The sequence below is a fragment of the Geotrypetes seraphini genome, chromosome 2 (assembly GCF_902459505.1).
Source record: "Geotrypetes seraphini chromosome 2, aGeoSer1.1, whole genome shotgun sequence".
NCBI classification, from domain to species: domain Eukaryota; kingdom Metazoa; phylum Chordata; class Amphibia; order Gymnophiona; family Dermophiidae; genus Geotrypetes; species Geotrypetes seraphini.
In genome coordinates, this window is record NC_047085.1 from 484,641,514 (window position 1) to 484,666,001 (window position 24,488).

The 24,488-nt window shown below is 43.8% G+C and overlaps 1 protein-coding gene across 2 annotated transcripts in view; it reads left to right on the forward strand.

The window, feature by feature from the left end:
• The first annotated feature begins 1,558 nt into the window (after nucleotides 1-1,558).
• The window catches only part of GJC2 (gap junction protein gamma 2), a 71,755-nt gene continuing 48,825 nt past the window's right edge, over nucleotides 1,559-24,488 (forward strand). Inside the window, exon 1 of one of the 2 annotated variants that reach the window (XM_033931802.1) lies at nucleotides 1,559-2,129. The gene's annotated coding sequence lies outside the window, so the exon portion shown is untranslated. Of the gene's footprint in view, nucleotides 2,130-2,229; nucleotides 2,319-24,488 lie in introns of those variants that run through there. The other variant, XM_033931803.1, reaches the window with a different exon arrangement.

Below are 24,488 nucleotides of genomic sequence, written 5' to 3' on the forward strand. Positions count from 1 at the left end.
GCCGCAGGCAGCGGCTCCCTATGCACATCCTGTGCCTAAACCGGAAGTCTTCTCTCTGACATCGCAACGTCAGAGAGGTGTGGGACGCATGAAGAGCCATTGCGCGTGGCTTTGTGCACTGTGTCAGTGAGGAAGAGGGAGCCGGCCCAAAGATAACGCTGGGGGTGGCATAAAACGGCCAGGCGGGAGCAGGCCAGAAATTAAGGCACAGCATGGAGGGAGGGAGACAACAAAGGTAGGGGGGAATGATTTTATTTAGTAATTGAATTGTGTCAATTTTGAAAATTTACATCTGCTGTCTGTATTTTGCACTGTTCAGGAAGAAATGCATTTGTTTCTTTTTCTCTGGGGTTGTACTGCATGCAGAGTCTTGCATCTTAAGGTTTGTTTGTAGTATATATTAGTACTTTTAGTTTTTGGTCCCGTATTTGCATTGGGGTTATCTGTGTTCTGGTAGGAATGAATGTTGAGAAGCATACGTACAGTGTGCTTTCTGTAATTTAATTTTGTGGTTAACTATTATGAGTTGTTAATAAGATTATATTGTGTTGGTATATATGAAAAATGAATAGAAAAAAGTGTTACAATTAGTACTATTATGGTGGTGAGGTCTGGGACGGAGATGGGTGGGGTCTGGCCTACGACTTAGCCCAGTATTCTTCAACCGCCGGTCCACGGACTGGTGCCGGTCCACAAAATAATTATTTTATTTCCGCCTGTCCATAGGTGTGAGAAGGTTGAAGAACACTGCACTACAGTATTTATTTTTAGGATAAGCAGCATAGAATTTGTTTTGCTACTTGGGACCGGTTCATAGACAACCCCGCGAAAGACAAAGGCGCATGCCGACAACTGAGCGCAAGACGGAGGCGCACACTGAAGAAAATTAAAGTTTTTAGGGGCTCCGACGGGGGGTTTTGTTGGGGAGCCCCCACAGTTTACTTAATAGAGATTGCGCTGGCGTTGTGGGGGGTTTGGGGGGTTGTAACCCTCCACATTTTACTGTAAACTTAACTTTTTCCCTAAAAACAGGGGAAAAGTGAAGTTTTCAGTAAAATGTGGGGTGTTACAACCCCCCACACCCCCCACAACGCGGCGCGATCTCTATTAAGTAAAGTGGGGGGTTCCCCCTCACGCCCCCCCCCCCCCGTCGGAGCCGTAAAAACAGTAATTTTCTGCGGCGCACACCTCCGCGCTGCGTTCAATTGTCTGCACGCGCCTTTGTCCCGGCGCGCTTTTGAATTTACACCCTTGGGACCTGGGTTGGCTACTGGTTAGAAACAGAATACTGGGCTTGATGGACTTTCGGTCTGTCCCAGTATGGCAGTTCTTATGTTGGTATTCTTAAGATAGAGAAAGCGTAATTTGCCTTGTGCAATTTTCAAAAAGTGCCCTATTCTGGCACTTGCTGCCGCTCTTATTTTGGGCGGGTTTTTCTATTTTAAAAAAACATGAACCCTCTCACATACACTTTTTTTTTTCCACAAAATACTGTTGCAAGGCCTTATATGCCCTTTTTTCTCGTCAATTCTCCCAGGCTTCCTGCTGCTCCTCCTCGTATGTTTCCTCAGTTATCTCTCTTATAGTCGAGTTGACGGCGCTTGGCCTGCTGCCGCGCGGGACACCTCATCCTCCCCGAGTCACCCGAGGGTGTCGCGCGGCGGGCAGGGAGTGAGCTCGCGCGCACCACCACCACCACCAGCAGCAACTCTCCTGCTCTGCGGGAGCTTCTGCTGCTAACCGCCAGCCTAAAACAAAGCAAAACCTGTCAAAGAGCTGGGGGAAGAAAAAAAAAGTTGATTCGAGGCGTCCCAAAGCCTATTTTCTTGTTGTTTCAAATGTTGCGTCTTGTGGACGGGAAGGTAAAGCGCGTAAAGACTACGAGGGGGAGAGAGAGCCGGGCTGAGCCAGAGGAGGAGCCTGCCGGGATGGTTAAAGACTTTCTGCAAAGGAAAGGCATTTAAAACGCGGCTTGCTCCCCTCCATGGCCGGCGTGTGCGCTTAGCGCGTGTTTCTCAGGCTTTTTGCCTAAAGTTTTCGGGGTTTTTTTTTTGGGGGGGGGGAGGGTGGCCGCGACGAGTCTTCTTAGTCGAAAAACACAATGCTTTCTTGAACGAGAACTTCTGCTGGTGAGTAGTTTTTCTTTTCCAATTCATTTAGTATGGATATAATTACTCAGTAAGGCAATGGGTATTGCTTTTTTTATTTTTTTTTTTGTCTTTCTTAATTTGAAGGGCTCTCCAGGAAATAGCTGTAGTTGGTAGCTGCTGATAAAAGACGTTGCACTTCCCAGGAAATTTCCTGAGCAGGATCTCCTAGTATGTTGGGGAAATGCGTTTTAATACTTTGATGTAATGAGCAATTAAAGCTTGTGAGAGCTCCGAGCTGTTTAATCAGATAACCCTTTTTATTAGGGGACTGTATTGTGGTAATTTCAGATAGGACGCTTTAAAGAAATTGTATTGGGATTTAGAGGGTATGAGTAACAAAGGAGGCATGCTCTCGTTTAATCTGCTAATTGATAAATTCTTTCGGCCAGATATTTTTTAAAGATTTTACATAGGTGGTTTTGATGTCACCATAACTTTTGTACTTCCCTGGAGATATGCAAAATTTTTATGGATAGACGTATAAAACTTATGTGTTTACTGAGGCTTGGATAGAACTGGGCCAACACAAAAGTTCAAAACGGTTGTGAAATTTCTCTGCTCTGCCTTTAACTTCTAAGTAATTTAAGATCAGCAGAAAAGTAGGCCTAACATACATACAAGCAGCAATACAGTAACTGCTTACATGTGTATTCAGCAGAACAACTGAAAAGGCTAAGGCTGCTAAATATATGAATAAAATAAAGCATAATGACCAGCACTTAACTTTATCTGGTGTCCATGGCTGCTGAAAATCAGGCCTTTGTTTTTATATTCGTTGGTTTTGAATTTTATTATATTGTTACTGTATGTTTTCATCTTGTAAACTAAGCCTTAGATTAGGAACATACTGTAACCTGACAGCATTGCATAAGTCCCATAATGCTATACAAATTATACATATTGGCACAAAAATCCTCTGAAGAATACTGTAATCTGTCTCAAACAAATGTATATAGTTCTTCTCTAGTGAAAGGGCACACTCCCTTCTGAACAATTTTAAATATCACAACAATAAATATTAATATTTTTGAAACAGGAGGACCTCGGTGTGATTGCATAGTCAGGTGAGCGCGATAGCGTTCAATACTTAACTAATGCACAGGCTATACTGCCCATTTCAGCACACCATCCTTGGGCCCACCCTTGTGCTGAAAACAAATCGTGCAAAAAGTGCACGTATATAAATTAATATATAAAGTTAAGAGTGAGAAAAGTCATGCCAATTTCACTGCCGCAAAAGATTTCTTTTTCGGTGCATCAGCGATTTAGAATTAAATTTTAACCCACTTATCTTTGCTGGTCCTGTGGGGCATTAGCCGCTGTTTTTGGTCAGCGTTTGGTATCTTAATTTCATGGCTGTAGCTGGCACCAGTTCTACTGAGCTCGATTTTGGGGAAAACCCCTTCATCAAGAACCTACAAGGATTTTGGCACACAAAAAAAATAGCAGTTTCATGACAAAATCACAAACACTGAGTATTGCACCACCTGAAGACAAGGACTGAGAAACCACCATTTTATTCAAGAGTCCTCCATGATGTCATCAATGAGCTTTATTGATACTACAAAGGAACAAATAGTCCAGGATCAAATAATAGTATTCCACTCAATACCTTCATTTAATCCTGTAGGAGCTACTGAATTTAATTCAAAACTCCAGTACTGTTCTCTTGACTTAGCTGCATATATTGTTTCTTGTTGCCTACAAACAAATCAGGCACCCATTCCAGAATGAACCATCTCATGTCTTCAAAACTATGCTGATGAGTTAAACAATGGGGCACCATGGGAGCTGTAGTCACTGCCTTATTCAGTCTGCTTTTATGTTCTGTCAACCTCACTTTTATCTTTCTGGTAGTCCGGCCCACATAAATGAGATCACATGGGCAAATAATGATATAAACAACCCAAGATGACTCACAATTGGTCTTATGTCTTAATATATATTTTTTATTTGTTAAAGAGTGAGTCCTGTCTACACAGGTGAGGGATATAGCACACATGTTGCATGCCCCACAAGGAGCGTGACCTATTGTCCAGATGGTCATGGACTGCCCAGTCTGGTTTTTATATGACAGCAAATTGCCCAAATTCTTTGTTCTTTTATAGGCAATACAGGGGTCATTTGCAAACACCTCATGAGATGTTAATACCTGCCAGTGTTTGCGTATACAGTACTGTAATGTAAGGTATTTTAACAGATTTGTCTGAATAAGTACCGTACACATATTTGTTTTTCCATCGGGGGGTTTCATTTGGAGTTAAAGAAGGGGTCAGCATGCAAGACAGGGCTTGATGGTGATATTCAATGCTGCTTATTGGGGGGATATTGCTATAAAGCACCTCCAGGTCCATAGTTGCCAGTATATCAGATGGTTGCGTCCCTTGTAGCTCTATGATCAACCTCTAAAAATGGGTAGTATCCCTAACTTAAGAACATGCAGTAGAGACTAGAGGTTTCAAAAAGAAATCCATGAACTACGATAAGAGGTTCCAATATCGTTCCCCGAAGGGACACAATGGGACGTCCCAGAGGATCATTGAAGGAGTTATAAAAAACTTTGCTGTCTCTCAGGCTCTTGGGTTAGAAATTTAGCTTCTCCCTTGGTAATGATGTTTTGATCCGAGGCTTGCTCCACCTCTGTAATAATAAACCTGAGTGGGGTTCCTCGGTAAAATTTGATGCCAATCCTATCTCTGTAAGTGTTGATTTACTTGACCATCAACTTGAACTCTATTTTGGACCACTATGACTCCACCCTTGTCAGCAGACCCGATGACCAGATTAGTGTCTGACGGCAAGAATTTTAGGGCTACTAGTTGGGATTTAGAGAGATTCATATAGGTTCTCTGAATTCTAGTAAATATCACATCAATGTCCTTCACCACCAGATCCCAGAATACTTTTATATGGGGGTCCATCGGACCGGGGAGGGTTGTTGCCCATTTAGAAGGGACTCTGAAAATGGATTGATCGGTCGGAAGTGTTGTCCTTTTGAGCAAAAAACAATTTCACTTGAAGATTCCGAACCACCCTAGCAATATCCCTCATAGCAGTAAAACGATCACCTTTGAAAGTAGGCACATAGGAGAGACCTCCTATTCAGTAAATCCAGTTGACAATGGGATAACGGTTGACCAGAGATATTAATGACTAATGATTCCACTGGGTTTGTGAATGTGTGGTCGGCTGGTGGGGCTGTTGTACTGGGGAGGGGCCTTTGCATTAATGCAATTAATTAGTTAAGTATTGAAAGCTATCGCGCTCACCTGACTATGCAATCACACTGAGGACCTCCTGTTTCAAAAATGTTAATATTTATTGTTGTGATATTTAAAATTGTTCCGAAGGGAGTGTGCCCTTTCACTACTGATTCTTTTCACTGTACAAATTATACGTTTCATCGTTATAATAATAGTAATTTGCCTTGTGCCTGCGGTATTGGAGAAAAAAACCAGAATATGTTTCGTGTTAAAATTCAATTCAATTTAGCACTACTACTACTATTTATTATTTCTATAGGGCTGAAAGGCGTAAGCAGCGCTGTACATTTTAACGTACAATAGACAGTCCCTGCTCAGAAGAGCACAGGAGAAAGAAAACAATGCTTTGTGTTGCTGTTTCGTGGGCAGTTTTGTGCACTTTTGGAGGAACTTGAGTGCTGCTTGTTTAGTTAGTTGGTTCCTTTCCTTTAGACCACTGTTCATTGCAAGGCCTAGGGGACAGTGATGTCCCCTACTGGCCCTAAGTAAGCCCACTGATTTTATTCCCTAGTATACAATTCTCCCTCACCATTTCCTTAGATTTGTTGCTGGCTCACTTCCATAACAGTTATTATGTTTAACACTGTATATGCACTGCGTGTTCAAGCTCTCTGTGAGTTTGTGCAGTGTGCCGTCCAAAATCTCAATTTGTTCTCGCATGATAGAAAGCACCATGCAGTTCAGACTTATTGTGAGGTATGTGGTGCTGGCAGAAAGTGGAACAGCTGTTCCAAAGGTGGCTCTGCCAACATGCCTCCGGAGAAACGAAAAGGAGAAAGGGAATGAGAGTTGTATACCACTTTTTTTTTTGTAGTTACACATTCAAAGCAGTTTATGTATATACAGGTACTTATTTTGTACCTGGGATAATGGAGGTATAAGGGAAGGTTAAAAACTGAAGGAGATAGAAAAGACAGGATGGTGGAGGTTTGTGACAGGGTGTCTGCTGATGATCTTGGCTCTCGCAATTAATTTTTGACATACTTCCGCTTGGAAATAGCAAAGATCTCTGTTTTAGACATTAGTCATTTGCCTGATGGAACCCCATACGAGCCTCTGAAGTTTCTTGGCTTTCCTAATGAGTGTTGGGTAGAGTTTTCTAAGGGGCAATGCCCGCCTCCACTGAATTGCTAGCAGACAGATCAGGAAACTGAGAGGCGGGAGGCTGAAAAGCAGCCTTAGGTAGTCTTGCAGCATGCAGATCCAACTGCACACGTAGCTGTTTTAATATCAAGAGGAGAGATGGCAAAAACACAGGTCGTCGTCATCTTGGCAGAAAAAAATTGTGGAAAATGCTTCACAGATTTTTTTTTTTTTTTAAAATAGAAAATTTAATGTGAGGACTTTGTTTGAAAGATATTCATTTATGTAATGATTTATTTTCCAAATTTATATCCTATTCAGTCTAAGGCAGTGGTCTCAAACTCAAACCTTTTGCAGGGCCACATTTTGGGATTTGTAGGTACTTGGAGGGCCTCAGAAAAAAAATAGTTAACGTCTTATTAAAGAAATGACAATTTTGCATGAGGTAAAACTCTTTATAGTTTATAAATCTTTTCTTTTGGCTAAGTCTTAATAATAATATTGTCATTTATAGCTAAAGAGACATATGATCAAAAAACTTATTTTACTTTTGTGATTATGCTAAACATACTGAGGGCCTCAAAATAGTACCTGGTGGGCCGCATGTGGCCCCCGTGCCGCGAGTTTGAGACCACTGGTCTAAGGGCAGCTTTTTCAAAGCCACAGTGGCGAGTCCCAGTGTGTCAAATGCGCCAACGACTATTCAGTTCCTATGGGCTGTGGTGCATTTGCTGCAGGAGAATTGCTACTGTGGCTTTGTAAATGGGGGTCCTAAAATCCTTGGTGGGGTTACAGTAAACCGTACATCAAACAGAATTTACCCACAGTAGAAATTCACCCCTCTTGCTGCACTTTCTACTTCCTACTTTTTTCTACTATCTTTAAAAAAAAAAAAAAAAATTGACCTGATATGTTTAATGGCGCTGTCTGGATACTTGTGGGGGTCGAGTGGAATGTGGATGTTCCACATATACAGTAAGGGCTCCTTTTACAAAGGTGCGCTAGCGATTTTAGTGCGCGCTGCATTGCCGTGCGCGCTAACACTGTGCTACACACCAAGAACTAACGCCAGCTCAGTGCTGGCGTTGGCGTCTAGTACGCACAGCAATGCAGTGCGCGCTAAAACCGCTAGCGCAACTTAGTAAAAGGAGCCCTAAGTATAATGATGGCTAATAATGGCCCCCTTTTTTTTAATCAAGCTGCATAAGGGTTTATTATCGCAGACTGCTGTGGTCAAAGCGCCAACACGTGTAGGAATTCTGTGAGAGTCGGAGCTTTTACCGCAACGGTCTGTGATTTAAAAAAAAAAAAAAATCCAAAAATCCCTTACACATCTTGATAAGAGGGCCAATATTCAGCTGCTGTCTGTATACCTAAACGCATGAATTTAAGACAACAGTAAGGCTGTTCTAAATGTAAATGGACAAAGATGGTGGCTGAATATTGACAGCTATTCATGTTGCACTGTTGCTTTCTACAAGTAGTATGTAAAATCTTTAAATGTCATGGCTGGCATTTAAAACAAACATGGACTGCGGTTGTTGAATATTGACTTGTTGAGGTTTTTTTTTTTTTCTTTGTGAGCTAGAGGTTTCCTGTTTCTAGCTAAATAGACCAGACTAGAATCAGTTGCCAGATGTCATACTGGAGGTGTTTTTTCTCTTTATTTTGTACTCCCTCTCAACTTACTTTCTCCAGCCAGTTTCTTCGACCTGGAGGTTGCAAGCTTAGGCCCAAAGTTCCCTCTACATCGGGGGGTGTCAACACTGCAAATCTAGAGGCGACAAACCAGTCATGAACACTCTTGGAGAGGAGGCAAGGCCGAAGGACAGCAGAAATCTACGCAGCCCTTTTGACTTAATTCTCCAGGGCATAGCCAGCGTCACCACATCTACCCACCTACCTCAACCTATAGGTGGCCGTCTCACTTTTTTCCTCAGCTGATGGGAAGTTATCACTTCGGTCCAATGGGTCCTCAACATCATTCGCCACGGCTACTCTCTCAACTTTCAGACACTTCCTACCTTAAGTCTGCCAAGAGAGTCTGCTTTGAACACTCCTCAGTCTTCTCTCCTTCTCCAGGAGGTTCAATCCCTCCTCCTTTTGAACGCCATAGAGGAAGTTCCTCTAGATCAAAAGGGACAGGGATTCTACTCACGTTACTTTCTAGTCCCCAAAAAAACAGGAGATCTCAGGCCAATTCTAGATCTTCGAGATCTCAACAAATGCTTAGTCAAAGAAAAATTCAAGATGCTTTCTTTAGCCACTCTTTACCCTCTTCTCAATCAAAATGACTGGCTATGCTCCCTCAATCTCAAAGACGCATACACTCACATACCGGTCAATCTGACCTCCAGACAGTACCTCCGTTTCATGATCAATCACTGTCATTACCAATACAAGGTGCTGCCCTTCGGCCTTGCCTCCTCTCCAAGAGTGTTCACCAAATGTCTGATTGTGGTGGCGGCCTTTTTACGCTCTCACCACCTTCAGGTCTTTCCTTACCTGGACGATTGGTTGATAAAGGCCAATTCATCTCAGACAGTACTCCTGGCCACCAACCAGACCATCCTGTTTCTCCAACTTCTGGGGTTCGAGATCAATCTACCCAAATCTCATCTCATCCCCACTCAGAGACTTCAATTCATTGGAGCGGTGTTAGACACAGTCCTCATGAGAGCGTTCCTGCCGTCCAACCGTCTTCAAACTCTTCAGTCTCTATGTCAGCAGGTGCTTCCACAACGTTCCATCTCTGCCAAGCAAATGATGATACTCTTGGGTCACATGGCCTCCACAGTTCATGTCACACCCTTCGCACGTCTTCACCTGCGCACTCCTCAATGGACCCTAGCTACCCAGTGGTCCCAAGCGACGGATCCCTGCTCACGACACATATCTGTGACATCGTCTCTTCGTCAATCTCTACAATGGTGGTTGATATCCTCAAATCTCTCCAGAGGTCTTCTGTTCCATCTACCTCCTCATCAACTTGTCATCACCACCGACGCTTCCCCTTATGCCTGGGGAGCTCATTTGAACGAATTCCAAACTCAAGGACTTTGGACAGCCCAGGAAATGAAGCATCACATCAATTTCCTGGAACTCAGAGCGATGTTTTATGCCCTCAAGGCCTTCCAACATCTTCTCTTTCCTCAAGTCCTCCTGCTGTGCAAAGACAATCAAGTTGCGATGTACTACATCAACAAGCAGGGGGGGACAGGCTCTCGCCTCTTGTGCCAGGAAGCCCAGAAGATTTGGGCTTGGGCCACAGATCACCAACTTTTTCTGAAAGCTATCTACATTCAGGGAGAACAGAATTCTTTAGCAGACAAGCTCAGCAGAATTCTTCAGCCTCACGAGTGGACACTCGATCCTTTAACTCTACAGTCCATCTTCGCTCAGTGGGGCACTCCTCAGATAGACCTCTTTGCAGCTCCTCACAATCACCAGCTGCCCCTATTCTGCTCCAGACTCTACTCTCCTCACCGTCTGGCAGCGGATGCATTTCTCCTCGATTGGTCCAATCTGTTCCTGTACGCTTTCCCTCCTCTGCCTCTCATGTTGCGAACCTTGTTCAAGCTCAAGAGGGAAAGAGCCACCATGATTCTGATTGCTCCACGGTGGCCCAGGCAACATTGGTTCTCCCTTCTACTTCAACTCAGTGCCAGGGAGCCTTTTCTTCTTCCGCTGTTTCCTTCTCTGCTTACGCAACATCAGGAGACACTTCTGCATCCCAACCTTCCATCTCTGCACCTGACAGCTTGGTTTCTCTCGGGCTGACTTCTCATAATACTTATTTGTCTCAGCCCGTTCATTCCATTCTGGATGCCTCCAGGAAACCGGCCACTCTGCAATGTTACCATCAGAAGTGGACACGATTTTCTTCCTGGTGTCTTCTTCATCAACATGATCCCACTTCCCTTGCTGTGGAGACTTTGTTGGATTATCTACTTTCTTTGTCTGATTCTGGCCTTAAGTCTACTTCCATCAGAGTCCACCTTAGTGCTATTGCTGCTTTTCATGAGCCAGTTCATGGAAAACTTCTCTCGGCTCATCCCTTGGTGTCCAGATTCATGCGGGGTCTTTTCAATGTGAAACCACCTCTTAAAGCCCCTCCTGTAATCTGGGATCTCAATCTGGTTCTTTCCGCCTTAATGAAGCCTCCATTTGAACCTTTGGCTACCACTCCTTTCAAGTTTCTCACTTGGAAAGTACTTTTCCTTATTGCTCTTACCTCTGCCAGGAGGGTCAGTGAGCTACATGCACTAGTTGCAGATCCACCTTTTACGGTCTTTCATCATGACAAGGTGGTTCTGCGTACACATCCAAAGTTTCTCCCGAAGGTTGTCTCTGAATTCCATCTCAACCAATCCATTGTTCTGCCTGTCTTCTTTCCGAAACCTCACTCTCATTCTGGAGAACAGGCTCTACATACTTTGGACTGTAAGAGGGCTCTAGCTTACTATTTAGAGCGTACTAAGCCCCACAGATCAACTCCCCAACTCTTTCTGTCCTTTGATCCGAATAAATTGGGACGTCCTTTTTCTAAACGTACGTTGTCTAATTGGCTGGCAGCGTGCATTTCATTCTGTTATGCTCAGACCGGACTGACACTGGAAGGTTCTGTCACGGCCCATAGAGTTCGAGCTATGGCAGCATCTGTAGCTTTCCTCCGTTCCACTCCTATTGAGGAAATCTGCAAGGCTGCTACTTGGTCCTCAGTTCATACTTTTACATCTCACTATTGTCTGGATGATTTCTCCAGACGGGATGGACACTTCGGCCAATCTGTTTTGCAAAATTTGTTTTCCTAATGGCCAACCTTCCCTCCATCCCTCTTTTTGTTAGCTTGGAGGTCATCCATCAGTCAAGAATATGCTGCCTGCTTGTCCTGGGATAAAGCACAATTACTTACCGTAACAGGTGTTATCCAGGGACAGCAGGCAGATATTCTTGCGTCCCACCCTCCTCCTCTGGTTGGCTTCTTAGCTGGCTTATACTAACTGGGGACCGCGCACCTCTGTCGGGCGGGAAGGCACTCGCGCGTGCGCGGTGCGGCCTACTAGAACTTTCCAAGTTCTTAGAGTGCAATCACTCTAAAATTGTCCGTACCGGGGCTCCGTCGGTGCCGTCACCCATCAGTCAAGAATATCTGCCTGCTGTCCCTGGATAACACCTGTTACGGTAAGTAACTGTGCTTTACATTACATTGCATTAGTGATTTCTATTCCACCATTACCGTGAGGATCAAGGCGGATTACATATGATTGTCAAGATGATACAGAATACATAAAGTGGATTCCATGAGAATTGTCAAGATGTTAGGAGATACATAACGAGTGGTTTGAACATTTTTGATTTGCTAAGAAGTAGATTGTAACGTAGATGATGCTTGGGAGGCTGGGGAAGCACTAGGATAGAGAACTGAGACTCAGGAAGGCATTCAGAGCAGATGAGTGAGAAGGGGAAACAGAGGGCAAGGGAGAGGGGCAAATCGAAGGTGGGAGGGAAGTGGAGAGAGGAGGGAAAGGCAAGCTCTTTAGGAGCTCATTCTCGTCACCATTAGCTCTTCTGATGACATCCAACTCTTATTCCCCCTTGAGAAACTCGTCCCGCTACCATTTCAAATTACTAACTGCTTTACCTCAAACCACTTAAAATTTAATCCCTTACCTCAGCCCCCTCTATTTCTGGGGTACCTGAACCTATTAGAGAAGAAATCAAGATGTTTTGGAGTCTTTAGTGACAGTCATCTGACTTTTAGGTCCCATATCTTTTTTTTTTAAATTATTTATCATTTTACACAAATTTATCAAGCATAATATCTTGTACAGTATGATTGTAATTTAGGAACAAAAAAGAAGAAAATGAAATAATTTTATAAAGGGGAGAAATATAACCTACTCCCCTTACAATATTAAGCAATCAATAGTCCACAATCTGTGATCCAAGACTTACAAAGAGTGATATTAAAAATTAAAAAAGAAATCGTTTAAGAAGTAAATCAAAAGTGATTGAAGTTGCAGGGAGTATTAATCATAAGTCAGTTCAATAATAAAAAAAGTCATTTATCCTATTTCTACTACTACTAATATCATTTCTATAGCGCTAATAGACATACGCAGTGCTGTATATGCATCATGAGAGATGTTGCATATCCACTGTGCACAGGTAATGTCATACATATTCATTAGGGATAGCCTGAAAACATGGCTGGTTTGTGGCTCTGAGAGATTCTAGTTTGATGCCCCTGTTTAGTTCTTGATGATCCATGAGGAGTGGCCTAGTGGTTAGAGCAACTGCCTCTGGACAAGTCACATAACACTTCATTGCCACAGGTACAAAATAAGTACCTGTCTAAAATATGCAAACCACTTTGATTGTGTAAACCAAACAGAAAAAAGCAGTATACAAGTCCCATCCCTTTTACCCTTCTTCTATTTCTTCATACTTAGCAAAAACTAGTCACTTTGCACAGTGCCATCTTTTAGGAGGGTTGTTTTTGGGGTTTGTTTTTTTTTAATTCTTATATTTCATCTCATTGACTGCAGTGTCTGGTTTTCTGGTTGTGCAATGACATGAGTAGCAGTGATGAACTGATCCACTTTAGTGTTAAGATGTATTCAATAGTGGCTTTTTGAAGCTGTTTACAGGGATGTGTTCATTCTGCTTTGAAAAGTTTACTTACTATGGGGGTCTTTTGCTAAGACATGCTAGCCGATTTAGCGCGCGATAAGTGCTAACTTGTCCATAGAATATAATGGGCGCGTTAGCATTTAGCACGCGCTAAATCGGCTAGCGCACCTTATTAAAAGACCCCCTATATCAGTGGTCTCAAACTCAAACCCTTTGCAGGGCCACATTTTGGATTTGTAGGTACTTGGAGGGCCTCAGAAAAAATAGTTAATGTCTTATTAAAGAAATAACAATTTTGCATGAGGTAAAACTCTTTATAGTTTATAAATCTTTCCTTTTGGCTAAGTCTTAATAATAATATTATAATTTATAGCTAAAAAAGACATATGATCAAGAAACTGTTTTGTGACTATGATAAACATACCGAGGGCCTCAAAATAGTACCTGGCGGGCTGTGAGTTTGAGACCACTGAGTTAAGGGGAACAGTTAATCTGCTGGCTGGGTTGGATGGCAGAGGGGAGAACAGGACAATCAAGCCATTGTGACATCACTGATGAGGCTGGCTCTTATTGGTGGAATGAGGCATTATGACATCACAATCTCAGCTCTGCTTCCCAAAGACAAACAGGATGTCATGGTTACAGTTTAGCCAGTGGTCTCCAACTCCAACCCTTTGCAGGGCCACATTTTGGCTTTGTAGGTACTTGGAGGGCCTCAGAAAAAATAGTTATGTCTTATTAAAGAAATGACAATTTTGCATGAGGTAAAACTCTTTCTAGTTTATAAATCTTGCCTTTTGGCTAAGTCTTATTAATAATATTATAATTTATAGCTAAAAAGATATATGATCAAGAAACTGTTTTGTGATTATGATAAACATACTGAGGGCCTCAAAATAGTACCTGGCGCATGTGGCCCCGGGGCTGCGAGTTTGAGACCACTGCCCTATATGTAGACCACCTTTATCAAGAGAAATATAAGACAAGCCCTGGGGAGAAAATGTCAGTGTGTTCCGTTAATGTTCCTGAAACACATTCAAAATCCCACTCATTCTGATTCTGTGCTTGAATGGACGGGGAGGTGTATCCCTAGTTTTGCAAGGGAGGGATCTTCTTTTTCTTCTTTTTTTTTTTTTTTTTTTTTTTTAAACTACTAATCATCCCCAGTCATTCCAAACCATCTAATCTTGCTATTTTCAAAGCAATCCTAATCTCATTTAGGGTTACCATAGTGTAGGGGTGGCCAACCTTGGTCCTCGAGGGCTGCAGGCCAGCTGAGTTTTCAAGAGTAGCCTGATGGTTAATGCAGTGAGATGAGATCCTAGGGAACTTTAGTGTGATTCCCATTGCAGCTCCTTGGGTCCCTGGGCAAGTCCAGACATGCCAAGTCACACACTACGTGCATTTGGGCCCCTTCTTCAGCTCAACCGTTTAAGGGACCTGAATTCATGCATTTTTTCCTCTATCTTGACGTCACCTGCATCGCTCTAAACTAAACTAAACCTTAAGTTTATATACCGCATCATCTCCACGGAAGTAGAGCTCGGCACGGTTTACAAGAACTTAAAAATGAGAAAGAGTAGGAAAAGGTTTACATAAGTTTATAAATCAAGTGGAAAAGTAAGGGAAAAGAAATTACATGTTAGAGAAGAGCCAGGTTTTTAGTTGCTTGCGGAATAAATGGAGGGAGCTCAGGTTCCACAGCGAGATAGTAAGGTCATTCCAGAGACCTGTGATTTTGAAAAGAAGTGATTTTCCCAGTTTACCTGCGTGGAGAATACCATGTAGGGAGGGGAAGGATAGTTTTAATTTATGGGCGGTCCTGGTGGAGTCAGGGCACAAGGAGTTGAAAGAAAGTGGGATTAGGGAAGGAAGGATGCCGTGAATAATCTTAAAAGCCAGGCAAGAGCATTTGAATTGGACTCTGGAAATCACTGGGAGCTCTCCTGTCCCTTCACCGCTGCTGCCAGACTTGCTCTCACACACCACCCCCACCATGGTTCTTAACACTTGCAAACACTTGCAACGCTTCCCCCCCCCCCCCCACTGTGGTTCTCAACACTTGCAACGCTCTCCCACCCCCCACCATTGTTCTCAACACTTGCAAACACCATGTGTTATGAGCACCTGGTTGGTGTGTTGTGGGACTGATCAGTGTAAACAGTAGTGGTTAGGAGGGGAGAGTGCAGGCAGCAGGTAACAGCCTAGCAGAGGAAACATGGCTACACTAACCCCATAGATGTGCTCTCCCCTCCCAGCTGCTGCCCTGAGGACTGAAGCAGCACTTATTTTGGAGGAGAAGAGACAAGGAGGTGCAGGACTATGGAGGGAAGTGACATAGAGCTGTTGGGCTATAGAACTGGGGGGAGGGGACAGTGAGCTGCTTGACTCTAGGGTGGTGGGGGAAGAGGAGACATGAGTGGTTTATATGTGTGGGAAAAAAAACTTCACAAATGGAAGATGATGAAAACAAAAAACTTCCTCTGGTGCTTGTAAAGGGTATAGACAAAACTAAGACAGTTTTCAAAAGAATTTGCCAAAGTAACTCAAAATTTTAGATGAATAAATTCTCAAGGCTGAAAATTTCCCTTCACTTACCAGTAATATGTGTATGGGTACATTTGTACCAGTAGACTTCTCCACTACAGCTGAAATTTCAACAGATACACTATTTATGTAAGACTGTTCCACTCCTCTTTTATGCACAAAAGTTCTTCACCCCATAAACTGTACCTTCCCCTCGGGTTTTTGCAGCCCAAATGCATGACCCTGCATTGTTTTAGCATTAAATCTTAGCTGCCAAATTCTGGACCATTCTTTAAGCTTTGTTACCATAAGTCTTCCTTATGTTATCCATACCATCAGGGGTGTCTATCCTATTGCAGATTTTGGTATGATCCATAAAGAGGCAAATCTTACTGGATAGCCTTTCAACAGTATTGTTTACAAAATATTTTTTTAAATAACCAACCCAAGAACCGAATTTTGTGGCACACCACTGGTAACATCCTTTTCATCAAAGTGAGCTCCATTTACCAATACTTCCTGTCGCTTTCCACTCAATCAGTTTCTAACCTTGGCCTGGTTTCACTAACCTGCCCGATCGGGCCTGTTCCGGGTCAGATCTGGGAAGGTCCAATGAATTCATGAATGAAAAATATGCAGATGGGGGCGAACGGAGGAATGCCCCATCTGCCTGCAGGATCGCTCAATTCGGATTAGCCCCTAAATATATAACTGACCTTTTTCTCTTTCACAACCAACAGACAAAAGAGAAGCTCACACTTGAATTTTGTTTCTCCACCAGTTAGAGGATGTAAATTTAAAAATCATCATCTTCTCGCATCAACATCTTCTCGCACACCAGACAGCATTATGGGGTAAAGACCTGGAACAACTGCTTATGCCTACTACTTATGGGGAATTTAGGAAAAACCTAAAAACATATCTCTTCCTGAAGTATTTAGGTAACTGTACAGTCTTGGTCCACAGTATCTGATCTCTAGAGCTGTTTATCACTAGCTCTTAACTTTGTCAATCCTACTCAATCTGTAGCATCTTTTAATCATTGTAAACCGCATAGAACTTTACGGTCCTGTGGTATATAAACTGTTATTATTGTTATTAATAGCCTTACTGGGTCAGACCAATTGTCCATCAAACCCAGTAGCCCATTCTCACGGTGGCCAATCCAGGTCCCTAGTATCTGGCCCAAACTCAGAGTAGCAACATGCCATGCTACTGATCCAGGGCAAGCAGAGGCTTCCCCCATGTCTTAATAACAGACTATGGACTTTTCCTCCAGGAATTTGTCCAAACCTTTCTTTAGGAAAAATTATTTTATTTTAAATTCAGTGATCAAAATGTGTCCGAATTAATATCTGCTGTTTATATTTTGCACTATGGCCCCCTTTTTCTAAACCGCAACAGCGGTTTCCAGCGCAGGGAGCTCATGAGCGTCGGGAGCAGTGCGGGGCATTCAGCGCAGCTCCCTGTGCCAAAAAACGAAATTCGGTCCAGCAAAAGGGGAGGGGGTAGTCCAGACCTTTCTTAAAACCAGCTATGCTATCTTCTCATACCACAACCTCTGGCAATGTGTTCCAGAGCTTAACTATTCTCTGAGTGAAAAATAATTTCCTCCTATAACTTCGAGTGTCCCCTATTCTTTGTAATTTTTGACGGAGCGAAAAATCAATCCACTTGTACCCATTCTACTCCACTCGGGATTTTTGTAGACTTCAATTATATCTCCCCTCAGTCATCTCTTTTTCAAGCTGAAGAGCACTAACCATTTTAGTCTTTCCTCATATGAGAGGAGTTCCATCCCCTTTCATAAAACCATATTTTCGGTAGCAGCACCTATCTTTTATTTATTTATTAAGAACATAAGAATTGCCACTGCTGAGTCAGACCAGTGGTCCGCTCACGTGGTGGCCCTCTGGTCTAAGACCAGCACCCTAACTGAGACTAGCCCTGCCAGCGCATGTTCTTGTTCAGCAGAAACTTGTCTAACTTTATCTTGAATCCTTGGAGGGTGTTTTCCCCTATAACAGCCTCTGGAAGAGCGTTCCAGCTTTCTACCACTCTCTGGGTGAAGAAGAACTTCCTTCCGTTTGTACGGAATCTATCCCCTTTCAACTTTAGAGAGTGCCCTCTTTGTTCTCCCTACCTTGGAGAGGGTGAACAACCTGTCCTTATCTACTAAGTCTATCCCCTTCAGTACCTTGAATGTTTCGATCATGTTCCCTCTCAATCTCCTCTGTTCGAGGGAGAAGAGGCCCAGTTTCTCTAATCTTTCACTGTACGGCAGCTCCTCCAGCCCCTTAACCATCTTAGTCGCTCTTCTCTGGACCCTTTCAAGTAGTACCATGTCCTTCTTCATGTACGGCGACCAGTGCTGGACGCAGTACTCCAGGTGAGGGCGTACCATGGCCCGGTACAGCGGTATGATAACCTTCTCTGATCTGTTCGTGATCCCCCTTCTTTATCATTCCTAGCATTCTGTTTGCCCTTTTTGCTGCCGCCGCACATTGTGTGGACGGCTTCATCGACTTGTCGATCAGAACTCCCAAGTCCCTTTCCTGGGAGGTCTCTCCAAGTACCTCCCCGGACATCCTGTATTCGTGCATGAGATTTTTGTTACCGACATGCATCACTTTACACTTATCCACGTTGAACCTCATCTGCCATGTCGATGCCCATTCCTCGAGCTTGTTATGTCACGTTGCAGATCTTCGCAATCCCCCTGCGTCTTGTATCATCCGCAAATTTAATCACCTCGCTCCTCGTAGCTATGTCCAGATCATTTATAAAGATGTTAAAGAGCACGGGTCCAAGCACCGAGCCCTGCGGCACCCCACTGGTGATGCTCTTCCAGTCCGAGTATTGTCCATTTACCCCCACTCTCTGTTTCCTATGCTCGAGCCAGTTTTTAATCCACATGAGTATTTCACCCTCAATTCCATGGCTTGCAATTTTCCGAAGTAGTTGTTTTAACCTTGTCGAACGCCTTCTGAAAATCCAGATATACAATGTCGACCCGCCCTTGTCTATCTGTCTGTTTACTCCCTCAAAGAAGTGCAGCAAGTTCGTCAAACACGATCTGCCTTTACCATGAAACTACTCTAGCTAAATTCAAGTCCAGTCATAAAACCTTTTTATTTAAGGATGCCTATGATATGATATAGCAGGCTACTTTAGAATAAAATATTTATTTTTCAGCTTTAGTAAGGAATTATATTAATCCCTTGCCCTCTTCCCTCATTATTCCCCTTTACTTCCTTTCCTATCAAGAAATAGTAATTCTTCCCCCCCCTTCCACTCTTATGGCCTACATTTTTACCCTCTTTTTATATTGTGTTTTTTTTTTTTTTTTTTTTTTTTTTAACTTATTCCCCATAATTTTTAATTGTACACTGCTCAGACATTTTATTCAGGGTATATCAAGACTAAAATAAACTTGAAATGACCACTTCTGTCCCCCCTTCTCTAGGATCACTCCCGACTAGGGAAGCATTGAAAATGTCAGTCAGCAGAGCCATCAGAACTTCCCTAGGTTCCTTCAGTAGTCTTGGATGTACGTGGTCTGGCCGCTTTGCATCTTTAGCCAATGCTTTATGAACACAGTCCTCTGAAAATTGTTCAGGGACTATCACACATCCCTTTGTCTTCAGCTGTGAACAAAGAGAAAAGAAATATTTGTTAAACAGTAAAGCCTTATCAGCTTCTACATATTTCTCCCTTTCACCCTTGAGTCTCACAATGTCACTTTTGCACTTTCTCCTATCACTATCGTATCTAAGAAAACAAACTTGTTCCCTCATTTTTACTCTATTGCCTATTCCTTAGCAACAGCAGCAGATGAATCCAGAGACCAATGGGATAGCCCACATCTACCAGCAGGTGGAGATAGAGAAATTGATTAACAGGTGGTCCTATTGGCTGGCACTCCTCCTGTATCGTCAATACGCTTTATCTCCCAGCAGGTGATGGTCGCTATTCAACTAGCTCCTGGATTCTGGCTGTGGCTGGAAACTCATTTTCTCCTATTGAGATTTTCTCTTCAGTGAGCTTACAATTCTATTTCTCCTGTTGAGATTTTTCTCTTCAGTGAGACAGGGGTGTCCGGCTGAACGGTGTCGGCTTCGGGGGTTACACCTCGCCCCCCAGGTTCCTGCCTCACCCTCCCTCCTATCAAAAAAAAAAAAAAAAAGAGACCACATTTGCTATCCATGATTGGGTACTCTCAGTGGTGCTCAACCGGTTCCTACCGGCGTCTACCAGCACTGTAAGCTGGGTTGTGAGTATTCCTTTTTATATTGCAATTGTGGGTTATCTTTTCTTGTGGTATTGGGCCTGTGAGTTTTGTTTTGATGTTGTCTTAGCGCTGCAGGTTTTGTTGCTGGTGTTACGTTTTGTACTTCTGGGGACACGGCAGCTGTGCGGTCACATGGTTCAGCTGATATTTAATTTCTTTCTCAACAGCTAAGCTTTGTTGGGTGGTACATATTTTGCAGTTTGTGGAGTGTATATATGTATATGTATGTATATATATATATATATATATATATATATTTATTTATTTTTTTTTTTTTTGATTGTGTGGATATGTTTGAGTGGAGAGCCCCTGAGTTATAGTTTGGGCTCGGTTGGATGAGCTTGTTTTCATGCGGGGGTGGGGGAGGCCTCGCATTTGCAGTCTGTTTCGCTGAGGCTGCCCGTCGCACAGCGTGTGCTGCAGCTGTGGTTGGGGTACAACAGGATGGACACTGTTTGTGGAGCCAGTGCCTTTCAGCGTTCAGTTGGTGGATCGTGCTTGTGCTTCGACGTTGGCGGACACGTCGTGGCGTTCTTGGGTCTGTTTTGGCGGCTTCTTTCCCTCTGTGCCTTCCGCGGTCTCCCTGTTTTTAAGACACAGTTGAATGAGTGGCGAAACAGGCAGATAGATTTTCCACTTGCCACAGCTGTGTTTGATTCTCCAGCTGGTAAGTTGTTTTAACCGTAGGCTGGGAGCCGCTGTCTTACAGCGGGCAAGAGGCTCGCGCTCCTGAGCTGATGGCCACAGCGTTCAGTACGTTTCTTTGGTAGCTGGCTTATATTGGCGTCTGCTGCGGCTTCTATGCCTTCAGAGTCTAATGCGTCGGATATTGCTAGCAGTTTTTCTGCTTTAATGAGACATTGGGGCTCAGTGTGTGGAGGTTCCCGAGTTGATTGATTTGCTGCGATTGCGGGACTGTGGGAGTCTCTGCAGGCCCATTAGAGAGAGAGTCGGCTCTATGCTTAACCACCCAGTTTCGGCTTCCCTCCGTACTGGGTTGGTAGAAAGCGACTCATTATACAACTTGGGTCAGTCGCAGGAGAGTCCCAGGTGTTTCATTCGGGTATCTCTTCATCTCCAAAGGGTGAGACTATGTAGGTCTGGCAGTTTCCTTAATATTAATGGCTGAATGTGTCTGGTGGCGCTATAGAAATGCTTCCTGCACATTTGGAGCAGTTCTAGGGGCATATTGGCTATTTCCGGCGGGCAAGACTGTCTTTTTCTGTTATAGCGTAACAGGGTCTACTGCCGGGGTGTCCCATCTTTTGCCTTCCCTGGGCCGCATTGAACTACAAACACAAAAAAATTTTTTAAAAAACAAACAAACAAATTCTTCACTAAGAGGTTACCCTTTAAGGGCAGTTGTATTTTGGAGAAGCTTGCATGCTGTTTTCCAATTGCACAGGCTGCCACAGATAACTCGTAATCGTGATTACATTGCAGGACTAGTATGTCCTTAGGAGAGTTCCTTTCTTCTATTCAGAACTTACGACTCTCCTCCAGCTCATTCTCTGCGGAAAGGGAGATATGGTAGTGTGAGGTTGCGGGCCTTTGAATTCTTTTCTCCCATTTCAGATTCTTTCTGGGTGTCACTATGTATTGAGTATCCTAAGGTGACGCTGGTGCGAGATCCCCTTCCAGGGTGGCTAGAACTTGGGACAGTTGTTTCTGCTCTCCTGGAACTAGGAGTGGTTATCCCATTTGCTTCATGGTACCCAAGAAGGGGGAATTGGTCAGCCTGGTGATGGATTTCATATGGGTCACTTAGTTTCTCAGAGTTTGACATTTCATAAGGAAACCGTGAGATTCTTTGTATGTATTTTCATGTGACCACCACGTCAGCAGTTTCTTCGCTTAGTTGTTATCGAGCGGCGCTTTCTGTTTAATCAGACATCATTTGGCCTAGCCACGGTTCCACTAACATTTTAGTAGATGGTGGTGATGGTGCTAGCGTTTGGTCGTATAGAGGTGCTTTATTCCTTGGACTGCTGGTTGATTCGGCCATCTTCCAGCTAGGTCATTTTACAAACGCACTTGGGTGATTTATTTTCTTCATTCTTTAGATGTGCATGTTCAAACTTCCACAGAGTTCTCTTGTTCTATGCCATATATTGGACTATCTGGGGATGTTGTTAGTCACGTACGAGAGGGGTTTGTTTCTTCCCAGGGACTGGGGCGACAAGTTACGATCTCAGGTTCCACTTCTTCTTCAGTCATCAAGTGCATGTTTATGGGATTCCGTACAGATTCTAGGATATATGGTGGTGACTCCACTGGGAGCTTCAGCTCGCTTTCATGTGACCACACTGCAGCAGTCACTTTTGTTCCGGTGGTTCATGGTATCTCGCAGGTTCCTCAGGATATCTAGTTGGCCCCTCAAGCCTCGCTCAATGTAATTTGTCAGCTCAACAAGATTAATCTTTTCAAGGCATGCATTGGTCTTTGCTGGACTGGCGCATAGTCACCCACCATCCCAGGCTGACGGGTTGGGGGGCTCAGTGCCTTCAATCCTCAGTGCAAGGAGTCTGGTGTTACCAGGTGACTCATTACTCGTTCATTCTTCTGGGCTGCATCATGGTCTGGCAGCTGTTTCCTGAGTTTCAGGGGTTCAGGAGATTCAGACCATTCTTCCGGCATGGCGATACCTGTCTTTTAGGAAAGTGTTCTTGTGGTGATGTTTCTCCAAGTTTCTCCAAGGACAGTATGTGATGTGCTCGGTTGGGCGAGTACAGTTCTGGTCCCCTTCCCTGGGTGGAATCTTGTCTTCCTCTTCTGTCTACGCGTCATTTTACAGGACAGGAAAAGGGTTTGGATAGCCTTTATCGCCACAAAATCTGAGCAGGGTCCGTCTTTTGTCTGTTAAAATATACAGCGCAGAGCTCGTCTTTCAGTGTTTTGCTAGTACTTATAGTAGTAGGACTAGAATCTTCTACATCCTGGAATTTGGGAGCTATTCACTCAAGTGTTCCAGCTCTTTGTAGAAGGGTGAGATCACCTTGAGCTGGACCTCATAGCATCGTCTCGAAATTCCCAGTTTTCTAGTTCCTTCTGCAGACGCAGGAAGTGGTAGTCAGAGGGGGTAGTAGCTTGCTTCTTCCTCTCCTCTGGTTTCTCTTTTTTTTGGGTGTTTCCCCCTGGCAGTTGATTGGACGAGTTTGATATCTCAAGCTCGCTTTCAGGGTATTGTGATCAGAGAATCTCCGGGTTGGCTGCGCCCTCCTTGCTAGGCGGATCTGATGTGTCTTTCAATGGCCACTCTGTTGTGATTCCTGGTACTTCCGGATTTACTCACTTAGGATCCACATGGTTATTTGTCTTCCTGTGGTGTTCGGCCCGGGCTTTTGATATGTCATGGGTGACGTATATGGGTTGTATGAAGCGGGTCCTTTCTTCTCTTTTCCAGGCGTTACAGACATCTCCTTCACCTGTGACTTGGGCTCCAGTTTGGAGGCTTTTCCTTTCTTGGGTGTTTCTCTGCCTTAGCACTCTGCCTGGCTTTTAGGTTTCTGTTCTTTCCTTTTTGGCACTAGTGAATGGCCAAGGGCTTAGTGTTCACTTCCCTTCAGCTTCAAGTGCCATTCTTAGCTTGTTACAAGGGTTAGGTATCTTGCTCTTCACTTGCTTCTCAGCTTCATGTACTTCAGTTCCTAAAAGGAGTACAGTCTTACGGTACTTCTTCGAAGTTTACCGAAGGCTTCCTTTCATTCTTGTCTTTTGAGACTCTAAAAGGCTGTGCCGTTGACAATGGGGTTTCTTGTGGCCATGGCTTCAGCTCGGCGGTTTTCTGAGTTGCAGGCCTTGTTCAGTGGGGATTCCTATTTCTGATTTCCGAAATCTGAGGGGTTAGTTCAGACGGTTCCACAATTTCTTTCTAAGGAGGTGTCATCCTTTCTTTTATGCCACTATCACTTTTCCTTCCTTCTTCCTTGGAGGAGAAATGGGGAGACGTGCTTTTATTCGCTGCATTTTTTTTGAAAGTGCGTAGCATTCTCTGCGAGCTAGGTTTCTAATGACTTTTAGTAGTTTAGATTCCCTTTTTTGTATTCTTCAAGGGACGCCTCGAACGTATGGCGGCGTCCAGTGCCTCCATTGCTCGATGAGTCTGGGAGGACGTTCTTTGCTCTTGCTTGATGGCAGGGATGCGGTTGGCGGAAGCCCTTCATGCTATTCCGCCAGAGCGATGGCTTCTTCTTGGACTCGGCCCAGAGGTTTTTTTCTTTGGAGGAGTTTTGTCTCGTGGCTACTTGGTCTTCCGAGAGAGCTTTGTCTCCGCATTACCGGTTGGATGTGGAGGGCGCATGCGGTGGATGCGTTTCATGCTTTGGTTGTTGCGGAGGCGGCGTTTGCTTCCCACCCAGATTGAGAATTGCTTTGCTACATCCCATTGTGCTGCTGTTGCTAAAGAAAGAAAAATTATGTTCTTACCTGTTCATTTTCTTTCCTTTAGATGCAGCAGATGAATCCAGAGCCTCACCCTTTCTGGATATTGTCTGTCGGTTTTTTCTTTTGCAACTCTCAAAGTTTGTTATTTGATGGTTG